General features: G+C 39.9%; 1 protein-coding gene across 1 annotated transcript in view; it reads left to right on the top strand.

The window, feature by feature from the left end:
• Positions 1–12,058, top strand: part of ITGAL (integrin subunit alpha L) — a 1,030,513-nt gene that overhangs the window by 831,948 nt on the left and 186,507 nt on the right. The gene's annotated exons all lie outside the window — the stretch shown is intronic.

Here is a 12,058-nt window from a genome sequence, read left to right as displayed (position 1 = left end):
CTCCCATTTTGGTATAAAGATTGTATACATACAAAACAAGAAAGAGAGTAAAGAAAATAAACCAATATTATAACATGTTGAGGGTGGAGAACAAGAGTTAGGACTGGTGGGAAAAGCTTTGCAAGTGAAAAAGAAAATTATAAAAACTTTCTTATTCCTTACAAGGTAGTAAGTCATGATGGGTGTGATGACAGATAATGTGCTGAGTTTTGGAGCAGAGGATGTTAAAGCAGTTGAGGAAGGAGGGTTATGGGTGTATATTATTCTGGAAGCATTTGCATTTCACAGTCTTAAACATATCTGTTTTTAGTTTGTTTAAAAATAAACAGACACGCTTTATTACTTTTTTTTGGGGGGGGGGCTGTGATTTCCAAAGTTTGAAGACTAGCACCAAAAAACTATGGTCACTGCAGGCATGTTGGTTATGGGTGAGAGATAATAAAACATATGATATTTGGAAGAAGTGACCTAAAGTTGCATAGGGAGCACTTCCCACCCACAAAGGTGAATGAGCTGACTGTTGAGTCATTGACCCTGACTTTCCATCTAACCATAACCCCAGATACCTGAATTTGTTAATAGCTTCAGTATTGAAGGCGTTGATTTAAATTTCCCAATTTCTTTGGTTTGTAGGCTAGCTTTTGTAGGGTCACAAATAACATTTTTTTCTGTTTAAGAATAAAAGGTATGTGATTTAGCCAGGTTTCAGGGTGGACAAAATCCGGTTTATTTAACTACAGAGTTCTCAGTCAGGTAAGCTATGGTGAGCACACTATTTTCTGGTCATTTTTCAGGTGTTGCACTTCTGCAGGTAAAATTAGTTCTAGACGCCAGACTCAGGATACCAAGTACAGTAGATGTGAAACAGTTTAGCAACCTAATATATTTCACATTAAATACAATGTGGATTCCAGCAAAGCCTTTAACAGCATTTCAAACAGCAGGTTAGTGAGGGAAACAAAGGTGATTAAGGTTAGTGGGTTATGTTAAAAATACTAAGTAAACAGTGTGGGCACATTTTTAACAGAAACAGGAGCAGAAAATAGAACTAAGCTGTTTGTTGGCGACTCACACTTAGTGCCATTGTCGTATGCTTGTTTATTCTTTAACTAGACCTGCAAAAGATAGACAGATAGACGGCACTTGGATTAAATCAAAGAAACTGATTACGCACTCTGGGGGAGGAGTCATGAATAGGTTCATAGGTGGTACAAGGCTATTGGCCCTGGAGCCTTTACAAGCCTAGCCCATAGAAGTGCCCTGGCATCATGCCACCAGACGTTAGTTCTCGCTGCCTCTATCAAGTAGAGCCACTGGAGTGATCTCTGGGGTGAACTATTACCCATCCATTCATCAAGATTTCTCTTGAAAAGGGTCAGTGAGGTGCTCTGCTTGACATGTATGGGAAGTCTAGTCCAGAGCATGGGCAGTCTCTGTGTTATGAACCTGTCCCTCCAGCATGTTCTGTTGATTGTGATAATGAGGTTAAGGTCTCTAGAGCATGTGGTGCGGAGGGATTTTGATTTCTTTAGATTTAGCATTTCTAACAGAGCTGGGTCAGGTATGGCTTTGTAATCAAGCAGAGATGAATTGGAGCAAAAGTTCTTTGAAAACCGAGATGGAAATTGTTTGGACCTAAATTTAATCGTGTAAAACCGAGTGACTGAGCGGAGGAGAAGGGTAAGAAGTTAGTGGTGTATGTTGGAGGCTGTTGTCAGGGAAGGCCGTTGGTGTACTCTGTAGTTACATGTTACAGAGGAAAGCAACTAACAAGGCTTGTTGTCCTGCTGACTGAAACAGAAAGGAGCTGTGGTAGCTTTGATTTCTGGTTACTATTTTTTTTGTTCTATTTATTTTTTGTTTAACCCTGTCATTTTCTTTTCAGTGGTAGAAAAACTAAAAGGTTTAATGATTAATGCTTTCCTAAGCATGCATTGTTAAGGAAACACAGCTTAATGTTTGGCCTTGACTTCAGTATTTTGGAAATTAAGATAATGCCGACTCATCTTGTTATAATTTTTATAAAAAGTAACCATCGTTTCATAACAGACTATTGTAGAAGAAATTCATGTACTGTGGATCTCAGTAGATTATAGCTGTAAGAATCCATTAGTTGATACTTGGTTTAATAGTTTCTTCTGAGAAACTAATGACAATTAACCAGTTAACTGACTAACAGAAACACATTTTAGCAAAAAGAAGGTAATTTTTCACAAAAGCATGTAAGAGACCTATTAATGGTCATACTGGCTGGATAGCTGACTGTGCAAGAAGAAAGCAAACTTTAAGGGCAGGCATAACATCACGGCACTAGGCAGGAAGTTCAGGAACTTTAAGGAGAGAATCTTTACTAATAAACAAAATAACAAATCAATCTAATTAAATTTAAATAAAATCTAAAATGAAACAGATTGCAGAATGAAAATAACATTAGTGGAAGCAGTGTGATGGATGAGGAACAGGGGTCTGCAAAAACAAGCGAAAACGAATGGTGTACTGGACACGAACCGGGGATATCCTGATACAGGAAACAGTGGGAGCAGTGCCTTGTACGTGTAGCAGGGATTTCTACAAACAGGAGATGGGGGTTGGTGCAGTGATTTTGGAGCAGGTGTCTTGTAGGACCTATGCACTGGAAGTGTAGCAGGGATATCTAGAAACAGGAGACAGTAGGAACAGTGCAGTATATCTGTAGCAGGGGTCTCTACAAACAGGAGATGGGGGTGTGATGCAGTGATTTTGGAGCACGTGTCTTGTACAAACTCTGCACTGGATATGTAGAAGGGATATCCTGAAACAGGAGACAGTGGGAAGAGTGCAGTGGATGGTGAGCAGGGACCTGTAGAAACAAGACCAAATGCTTTTTTGCTAAATGCTTAAAGTATCAATGGAACATATCAAAAATAAAAGCTTAACAAAGGACTTTTTTATGCAAGAGTGGGTTATATGCCTGGACTGTTTGCTGTACTGTAAGAGGGGAAGCAGTTTGCGTTTACCACTCTGTAAGTTGTTACAATGTTCTTTTATTTATATGACAATAATGACCTATAAAAAAAAAGCACGTGACTAAGGTTGGCATTTTTAAGCCTCAGTGGTCTTGCAACAGTTTCACTGATTGTTTAGATTCCACATATTGTTTAATTAAATGGCATCCTAACAGTTTATTATGTCTAGCATTCTGGAATGCTGCCAGAAAGCAGATTGTGTACTTTGGTTATGAGTGATAAAGTCTATTGTTTTCTGCTGATAGTACTAGTAATGTTGGAAGGCACTGCTGTGATGGAATCATGACAACTCACAGACATCAGTTTCAGGAAATGTAAAACCTTGAAAAGGTTTTCTGAAAAGGGACCTCTGAGAATTTTTTTTTTGTGGGGGCAAACCCTCACTCCACCCCCATACCCCTGTTGTTATATATACCAACTCCAAGGTCACACAACAGTGGAGAGCGATTAAAAGATTAAAGTTTCACTAGTAGTGAAAGTCGTTTCGGTAAAAGGTCCAAACCTGACAGGAACCCTGCTATAGCAAAGTGAATTCAGTTACTGTGCTGGAATTTGATCAGTACCTGGCAGTAAGCGCACCAGGTAAAGCATACCTATTCATTTATTTTTTTCTTTAAACAGAAGAACTCGTTACTTTTGGTTTAAGTTAACTACTGAGAAGACTGGGTTTATAGGAGATATAATGAAGCCCTTCCAGCTTGTGGGATATCACTATTTACAACATTTTTGACCCACTTTGCCTGCGGACCACCTGACCAATCATAGCTGTGCCCATACATTCCCTACTAGGAGGTAGTTAGCCATGATGCCGAGCACACAGCATCCAGGCAGCCTTCAGGGATTCCTTTGATGCTTTTGCTCTATGGCCCCTCAGCATGCCATGCCAATGTTTGAGGGACAGACATATAGTGGGTATGTGAAGGGACTGTCACCCACTTCTGTGAATGGTATAGTCCCTCTTAGGCAGCTCAGCCCTGTCATCTCAAGAAGATGGTTCTCATTAGGTCCCTGGGGTCTGTGATAAATTCTTTAAAGAGATCTGTTCCCCTTAACATGCACCTTAACCTTCAACTTGGGACAGGTAAGCAGGCCCTGCCTGTTTACTCCTCTTCCTCCCTGGATGGTTCCTCCAGAACAGGGGCTGTACCTGAACCTAGATCTGGAGCATGTTGATCAGGGCACCACCCCAGTGCATCATGGAGACTGACCCCTGTTAGGAACATTTAAAGTTTCACAACGGATAAAAAGCCAAGGAAAACAAAAGAAGCTGCACAAGCAAAAAGTGCGAGACCACCAAAAGATGAAAACATTTATTAACTTTCCAAAAAACAAGCTGTAGTAACTCAAGCGCTTTCGCCTGGTTAATACCAGGCTTTATCAAGATGAAAATACAATCCAATACAAGCTTTAAATAAGCATTAAATCAAGACAGTCACGTGACACGTTAATTAACAAATTTAGTAATCAACTAAATAAATAATTAAATTGTCAGTATTAAAAGTATTAAAAACTTCGTTTTTTTAAAAAAAAACTTTGCTTTTGAGAATATAAACACATTGTAACACAGCTGACAATCTATAACACCAACGACAGACCAAACCATATGTGAAAACGTAAATTAAAACCTGAAAAATTCAATGCCTTTTGAATGCGTTGAACATCAACCAGTGCAAAATGCATTACATGAATAAAATAAAATCATGATATAAAATATAAAGAATCATTAATAAAACCTACAACCTAGCCATTCTTAATCTAAGGATACTGCTGATGTTAATATTCTCATTGAGACCAGGGAATTTACCAGCATTTAGCCTAAGCTGCCATAAAAGCTCCCTATATTCAAGTTGGGTCTCCCAATCTCCCCCTCTAACATCTTGCGTCACCTGCTCTAGGACAGTAAATTTAAGTTGCGTTTCAGGACAAACAGTAGAGTGTATTTTATGACATTTCTAAAAAGAAAGAAACTAATGCTTTTTATAAACACTCTACTGTTTGTCCTGAAACGCAACGTAAATTTACTGTCCTAGAGCAGGTGACGCAAGATGTTAGAGGGGGAGATTGGGAGACCCAACTTGAATATAGGGAGCTTTTATGGCAGCTTAGGCTAAATGCTGGTAAATTCCCTGGTCTCAATGAGAATATTAACATCAGCAGTGTCCTTAGATTAAGAATGGCTAGGTTGTAGGTTTTATTAATGATTCTTTATATTTTATATCATGATTTTATTTGATTCATGTAATGCATTTTGCACTGGTTGATGTTCAACGCATTCAAAAGGCATTGAATTTTTCAGGTTTTAATTTACGTTTTCACATATGGTTTGGTCTGTCGTTGGTGTTATAGATTGTCAGCTGTGTTACAATGTGTTTATATTCTCAAAAGCAAAGTTTTTTTTAAAAAAACGAAGTTTTTAATACTTTTAATACTGACAATTTAATTATTTATTTAGCTGATTACTAAATTTGTTAATTAACGTGTCATGTGACTGTCTTGATTTAATGCTTATTTAAAGCTTGTATTGGATTGGATTTTCATCTTGATAAAGCCTGGTATTAACCAGGCAAAAGCGCTTGAGTTACTACAGCTTGTTTTTTGGAAGGTTAATAAACATTTTCATCTTTTGGTCGTCTCGCACTTTTTGCTTGTGGAACATTTAAAGTTTGTTTGTGTCTTTCGGCTTTTCCCGGTTAGGGGTCGCCACAGTGGAACTCTGGTCTGCTAATGATTGGTAGTGGATTTTTACATACCAGGTTACCAGCCCTGATGCACAACCTTCAACGAAGACATGCCCCATTCACGTATGCCTCCACACAGAAGACGGTCTAGCTGAGAATCGAACGGGACAACGTCTTGCTATGAGGCGACAACACTACCACAGCAAAGCTGCTAATTCTCAAGTTCACCAAAGATTATCGAGTCTCTTCAGACTAGAATTTAACCTTGGCTGATGACTATTTGCTAAAACTTAGTAACTTTGTTAAAATTTAAGGAACAGTAATGACACTTGCTAACACTAAGTAACTTTGTTACAATTTAAGGAACAGTAGTGACACTTGCTAACACTAAGTAACTTTGTTACAATTTAAGGAACATTAATGACACTTGCTAACACTAAGTAACTTTGTTACAATTTAAGGAACAGTAAAGACACTTGCTAACACTAAGTAACTTTGTTACAATTTAAGGAACATTAATGATACTTGCTAACACTAAGTAACTTTGTTACAATTTAAGGAACAGTAATGACACTTGCTAACACTAAGTAACTTTGTTACAATTTAAGGAACATTAATGACACTTGTTAACACTAAGTAACTTTGTTACAATTTAAGGAACAGTAATGACACTTGCTAACACTAAGTAACTTTGTTACAATTTAAGGAACATTAATGACACTTGCTAACACAAAGTAACTTTGTTACAATTTAAGGAACAGTAATGACACTTGCTAACACTAAGTAACTTTGTTACAATTTAAAGAACAGTAATGACACTTGCTAACACTAAGTAACTTTGTTACAATTTAAGGAACAGTAATGACACTTGCTAACACTAAGTAACTTTGTTACAATTTAAGGAACAGTAATGACACTTGCTAACACTAAGTAACTTTGTTACAATTTAAGGAACATTAATGACACTTGCTAACACTAAGTAACTTTGTTACAATTTAAGGAACAGTAATGACACTTGCTAACACTAAGTAACTTTGTTACAATTTAAAGAACAGTAATGACACTTACTAACACTAAGTAACTTTGTTACAATTTAAGGAACAGTAATGACACTTGCTAACACTAAGTAACTTTGTTACAATTTAAGGAACATTAATGACACTTGCTAACACAAAGTAACTTTGTTACAATTTAAGGAACAGTAATGACACTTGCTAACACAAAGTAACTTTGTTACAATTTAAGGAACAGTAATGACACTTGCTAACACTAAGTAACTTTGTTACAATTTAAGGAACAGTAATGACACTTGCTAACACTAAGTAACTTTGTTACAATTTAAGGAACATTAATGACACTTGCTAACACTAAGTAACCTTGTTACAATTTAAGGAACAGTAATGACACTTGCTAACACTAAGTAACTTTGTTACAATTTAAGGAACAGTAATGACACTTGCTAACACTAAGTAACTTTGTTACAATTTAAAGAACAGTAATGACACTTGCTAACACTAAGTAACTTTGTTACAATTTAAAGAACAGTAATGACACTTGCTAACACTAAGTAACTTTGTTACAATTTAAGGAACATTAATGACACTTGCTAACACTAAGTAACTTTGTTACAATTTAAGGAACATTAATGACACTTGCTAACACTAAGTAACTTTGTTACAATTTAAAGAACAGTAATGACACTTGCTAACACTAAGTAACCTTGTTACAATATAAGGAACAGTAATGACACTTGCTAACACAAAGTAACTTTGTTACAATTTAAAGAACAGTAATGACACTTGCTAACACTAAGTAACTTTGTTACAATTTAAGGAACAGTAAAGACACTTGCTAACACTAAGTAACCTTGTTACAATTTAAGGAACAGTAATGACATGCATAACTAATGAGACTAGTAGCGTGCATTCTCTCACCCAAAACCAATTTGACTTTCTAAAATACAGGTCCTGTATATTAAATCTAGTGAACCTTTTGGAGAGGTGACTGAATCATTAGCTAACACCCAATCAGGGCACAGTGCCTTCCTGGATCTAGTCAGATCACCTGCCCGAATAGTAACCCCTATATAACCCACTGGGTAGATAATTTGCTGGCTGACAGAAAGAACACACAGTGAGGGTAATGGCATACTTTCATCTAGTGGCATAATACATGGCTTTTTATTGGCTTCCCTCCTCTTTGCCATACAGTTCTCTGATGTCCAAACTGATGTCCAGAGTCTATGCCTGACAAACTTTGCAGATGACTGCAAATTCAGCACTATTATCAGCTTATCAGCTTTCCATCAAATACCCATATCCTGCAAAAAAGGTCAAAACAGTATTATTATCTATTGCCATGGCCATAGGCTGAATATCAGAATAAAAAATGTAGTCTAGTACCTGTGGGAAATAAGAATATGCCCCTGCAATTGACACACAAAAAATACTTCATCTACCACATAAAAATACCCCATCAAGGCCGACACTGTTATTAGGGACCTAGGCACATTTGCAGATAATCAGCCCTCATTTTATCATCACATATCAGTTGTTGGTAAAAAAAAGAAATCACTCAGCCTACGACAACTAGTTACTGATGGAATACCCTCCAGATCCAAGGAAGTTACTACCCCCTCTGTTCATCCATAATCACACTTCTAATAGAATACAATGCCCCCATTGGCATGTATCCATCCAAACCCATCACCCACCTAAAAATGCTTCCTAACCTAGAAGATCTTGGGTATAAACCCCTTCAGTTATACAGACCAGTTAAGCCCTGACATATTAGTCTGTCTCCTGTAGGCTCCAGAGCAGTGATTTCTGACCAGTTAAGCCCTGATATGTTACTCTGTCTCTTGCTGGTTCCTGAGCAGTGATCTCTGACCAGTGAAACCATGACATTTTACTGTCTCCTACAAGTTCTTGAACAGTGATCTCTGACCAGTTAAGCCCTGAAATTTTACTGTCTCCTGTGGGGTCCTGAGCAGTGATTTCTGACCAGTTAAGCCCTGACAGTTTACTCTGTTTCCTGTATGCTCCTGAACAGTGATCTCTGACCAGTTAAGCCCTAACATTTTACTGTCTCCTATGAGCCCCTGAGCAATGATCTCTGACCAGTTAAACCCTGACATTTTACTGTCTCCTGTGGGTTCCTCAGCAGTGATCTCTGGCCAGTTAAGCCCTGACATTTTACTGTCTCCTGTAAGCTCCTGAACAGTGATCTCTGACCAGTTAAGCCCTGACATTTTACTGTCTCTGGTGAGCTCCTGAGCAATGATCTCTGACCAGTTAAACCCTGAAATTATACTGTCTCCTGTGGGTTCCTGAGCATTGTTCTCTGACCAGTTAATCCCTGACATTTTACTGTCTCCTGTGGGCTCCCGAGCAGTGATCTCTCACCAGTTAAGCCGTGCCATTTTACTCTGTCTCCTGTAAGCTCCTGAACAGTGATCTCTGACCAGGTAAGCTCTGACACTTTACTGTCTCCTGTGAGCTCCTGAGCAATGATGTCTGACTAGTTAAACCCTGAAATTTTACTGTCTCCTGTGGGTTCCTCAGCAGTGATCTATGACCAGTTAAGCCCTGACATTTTACTGTCTGTTGTAAGCTCCTGAAAAGTGATCTCTGACCAGTTAAACCCTGAGATTTTACTGACTCCTGTGAGCTCCTGAGCTGCGATCCCTGGCCAGTTAAACCCTGAAATTTTACTGTCGCCTGTGGGCTCCTGAGCAGTGATCTCAGAAAGGTTAAGCCCTGTCATTTTACTGTCTCCTGTGAGCTCCTGAGCAGTGATCTCTTACCAGTTAAGCCCTGACATTTTATTGTCTCCTGTGGGTTCCTGAGCAGTGATCTCAGACCAGTTAAGCCCTGGCATTTTACTGTCTCCTGTGAGCTCATTTGCAGTGATCTCTGACCAGTTAAACCCTGACCTTTTACTGTCTCCTGTGGGCTCCTAAGCAGTGATCTCTGACCAGTTAAACCCTGACATTTTACTGTCTCCTGTGGGCTCCTGAACACTGATGTCTGACCAGTTAAGCCCTGATATTTTACTGTTTCCTGTGGGCTCCTGTGCAGTGATCTCTGACCAGTTAATCCCTGACATTTTACTGTCTGTTGTGGGCTACTGAAAAGTGATCTCTGACCAGTTAAGCCTTGACATTTTACTGTCTCCTGTCGGCCCCTGAGCAGTGATCTCTGACCAGTTAATCCATGACATTTTACTGTCTGTTGTGGGTTACTGAACAGTTATCTCTGACCAGTTAAGCCCTGACATTTTACTGTTTCCTCTCAGCTCCTGAGCTGTGATCCCTGACCAGTTAGACCCTGAAATTTTACTGTCTTCTGTGGGATCCTGAGCAGTGATCTCAGAACAGTTAAGCCCTGACATTTTACTTTCTCCTGTGAGCTCCTGAGCAGTGATCTTTTACCAGTTAAGCCCTGACATTTTATTGTCTCCTGTGGGTTCCTGAGCAGTGATCTCAGACCAGTTAAGCCCTGACATTTTTCTGTCTCCTGTGAGCTCCTGAGCAGTGATCTCTGACGAGTTAAGCCCTGACATTTTACTGTCTCGTGTGAGCTCCTGAACAGTGGTCTCTGACCAGTTAAGCCATGACATTTTACTGTCTCTTGTGGGCTCCTGAGCAGTGATCTCTGACCAGTTAAGCCCTGATATTTTACTCTGTATCCTGTAATCTCCTCTGCAGTGATTTCTGACCAGTTAAGGCCTGACATTTTACTGTCTCCTGTGAGCTCCTGAACAGTGATCTCTGACCAGTTAAGCCCTGACATTTTACTGTCTCCTGTGGGCTCCTGAGCAGTGATCTCTGACCAGTTAAGCCCTGATATTTTACTGTTTCCTGTGGGCTCTTGAGCAGTGATCTCTGTCCAGTTAAGCTCTGGCATTTTACTCTGTCAACTGTGGGCTCATCAGCAGTGATCTCTGACCAGTTAAGCTTTGAAATTTTACTTTCTCCTATGGGCTCCTGTACAGTGATCTCTGACCAGTTAAGCTCTGACATTTTACTGTTTCCTGTGGGCTCCTGAGCAGTGATCTCTGACCAGTTAAGCCCTGACATTTTACTCTGTCTCTTGTGGGCTCCTGAGCAGTGATCTCTGACAAGTTAAGCCCTGACATGTTACTGTCTCTTGTGGGCTCCTGCACAGTGATCTCTGACCAGTTAGCCCTGATGTTTTACTGTTTCCTGTGGGCTCCTGAGCAATGATCTCTGACCAGTTAAGCCCTGACATTTTATTGTCTCTTGTGGGCTCCTGAGCAGTGATCTCTGACCAGTTAAGCCCTGACATTTTATTGTCTCCTGTGGACTCCTCAGCAGTGATCTTTGACCAGTTAAGCCCTGGCATTTTACTTTCTTCTGTGGGCTCCTGCACAGTGATCTCTGACCAGTTAAGCCCTGACATTTTACTCTGTCTCTTGTGGGCTCCTGAGCAGTGATCTCTGACCAGTTAAGCCCTGACATTTTACTTTCTCCTGTGGGCTCCTGCACAGTGGTTTCTGACTAGTTAAGCCCTGACATTTTACTGTTTCTTGTGGGCTCTTGAGCAGTGATCTCTGACCAGTTAAACCCTGACATTTTACTCTGTCTCTTGTGGGCTCCTAAGCAGTGATCACTGACCAGTTAAACCCTGACATTTTACTGTCTCCTGTGAGCTCCTCAGCAGTGATCTCTGACCAGTTAAGCCCTGACATTTTACTTTCTTCTGTGGGCTCCTGCGCAGTGATCTCTGACCAGTTAAGCCCTGATGTTTTACTGTCTCTTGTTTGCTCCTGAGCAGTGATCTCTGACCAGTTAAGCCCTGACATGTTACTTTCTTCTGTGGGCTCCTGCGCAGTGATCTGTGACCGGTTAAGCCCTGACGTTTTACTGTCTCTTGTGGGTTCCTGAACAGTGATCTCTGACCAGTTAAGCACTGACATTTTACTGTCTCCTGTGGGCTCCTGAGCAGTGATCTCTGACCAGTTAAGTCCTGACATTTAACTCTGTCTCTTGCGAGTTCCTGTGCAGTGATCTCTGACCACTTAAGACCTGACATTTTGCTATGTCTCTAGTTGGTTCAGTGATCTCTGCTTGGTCTACAGGGCTATAAGAGACTCAGTACTGCTCAGTCCCTTACACCTCAAGAAAATGGAAATATCACCATTAGCCACTGTTATGACCAAAACCTACATTACAATATAAATAATCTCTTAGTACAACGGGTACCTATTCCAAAGCAATACCTTTCTATGAAACATGCTGCCACCTCACATCAAACAATGCATCTTTCAAGCTCTCTTTAAAGTCAACAGTGATGAGGGGATAGGAAACTGTAAATTCACCCTGGTCTGCATACCCTGGGTGATATAATCTGA

The sequence above is a fragment of the Protopterus annectens genome, chromosome 10.part0, assembly GCF_019279795.1.
Source record: "Protopterus annectens isolate FY-2018-M chromosome 10.part0, PAN1.0, whole genome shotgun sequence".
NCBI lineage: Eukaryota > Metazoa > Chordata > Ceratodontiformes > Protopteridae > Protopterus > Protopterus annectens.
The sequence above is the reverse complement of the archived record's forward strand: the minus strand, read 5'-3'. Positions and strand labels throughout refer to the sequence as shown.